Here is a 2,500-nt window from a genome sequence, read left to right as displayed (position 1 = left end):
ATAAAATATATATACATATATACATAAAATATATATACATATATACATAAAATATATATACATATATACATAAAATATACATATATATACATAAAATATAAATTTATATATACATAAAATATACATATATACATATATGCATAAAATATACATATATACATATATGCATAAAATATACATATACAGATAAAATATACATATATACATATATATACATAAAATATACATATATACATATATATACATATATATACATATACATACATATACATGCATACACATACATATACATACACATACATACATATACATACATATACATATACACACATATACTCACGCTTACACATATACCCACACATGCATACACATACACGTACATACACACACATATACACACACATATATATACACGTATATATGTAGATATACATAGATACACGTAGATACACGTAGATACACGCAGATACACGTAGATAAATGTAGATACACGTACATACACGTACATACACGTACATACACGTACATACACGTAGATACACGTAGATACACGTACTTACACGTACATACACGTACATACACGTACATACACATACATACACGTACATACACGTACATACCTGTACATACGCGTATATACACGTATATACAAATATATACACGTATATACATATATACACATGTATATACATATACATATATACACATGTATATACATATATACACATGTATATACATATATACACATATATATATACATATATACACATATATATATATACATATATATACATTTATACACATATATACACATTTATACACATATATACACATTTATACACATATATACATATATATACATATTTACATATATATATACGTATTTACATATATATATACATATGTATACATATGTATACATATGTATACATATATATACATATATATACATATGTATACATATGTATACATATGTATACATATGTATACATATGTATACATATGTATACATATGTATACATATGTATACATATGTATACATATATATACAAATATATACATATATACATATATATACAAATATATACATATATATACATATATATACATATATATACATATATATATACATATATATACATATATATACATATATATACATATATATACATATATATACATATATATACATATATATACATATATATACATATATATACATATATACATATATATACATATATATACATATATATATAATCATATATACATATATATACATATATAATCATATATACATATATACGTATATATGAATGCATATGCATACATAGATATGTATACATATACATATAGACATATTTCCATAGAGACATACATATATACATATATATGCATATATACATATATATACATATATATACATATATATACATATATAAACATATATACATATATATACATATATATACATATATACATATATATCCATATACATCCATATATATCCATATACATCCATATATATCCATATATATACATGTATTTCCATGTATATCCATATATATCCATATATATCCATATATATCCATATATATACATATATATCCATATATATACATATATATCCGTATATATCCATATATACCCACCGAGGTATGCAGGTGCATGTGCTCATTCATGTGTGCATGCATGCATGGCATATTGCAACTGGACCATCACAGAACTTTGGCTATAATTGTAAGGCTTTGACATGAATGGTTCTTCAGGCAATAACCAGGTGAATTCTCCCTTTAGCATAATGCCTATGATTACAAGCAGTCATCTTTATTTTTCTGGGTTAGCAAATAAAAATACAAAACAATTACTTGAAATATACTATATTTGTAATGTAGTGTCATACAATCGCTTGAATACATAAGGATAATCTTTTACATTATCATCCCATTTCCGGATATTTTCCAACATTAAAACTACCCCCAAAATGCAAATATTAAAATATACAGACTGACTTCTTTCTAATATCACATCTCAAGTTTTATGAAATAACATAAGCATGTCTGTCATGTTACTATAAAATGCCCAACAATAAGCATAGCGTCAACAATAGTAACCAAAAAATCATCCGAGAATGCTGTCATATAACCATTACATAAATAATAAACTGCACAATCTTTTAACATTCTCTATGCTTTCAGAGGTTTAAGTAGAATACCTAAATTTTTCTCTACTAAATGCTTATGCTTGGGCATTTCTGGTCTTTTAATATTAAACATCTTTAAAAGCCTCCATGGATTTTTTTCTTTTTTCTTTAACAAATATCTTACCTTGCAAATCCAGTAATAATAACACTTTTTCTAAAACAACTCTTGGCTATGCATTTGCCTCCAATGTAACTGCAAGTGCGAGGGGAGAAATCATGGCATTTTTTTATTTTCCGTCAAACAATCCACTCCCTTCCTCTGTAGACAAGAATCACAAATATCTGAAAGCACTACAT

This window comes from Penaeus chinensis, chromosome 27 (genome assembly GCF_019202785.1).
Source record: "Penaeus chinensis breed Huanghai No. 1 chromosome 27, ASM1920278v2, whole genome shotgun sequence".
Taxonomy (NCBI): Eukaryota; Metazoa; Arthropoda; class Malacostraca; order Decapoda; family Penaeidae; genus Penaeus; species Penaeus chinensis.
This window is presented reverse-complemented; position numbering follows the sequence as displayed.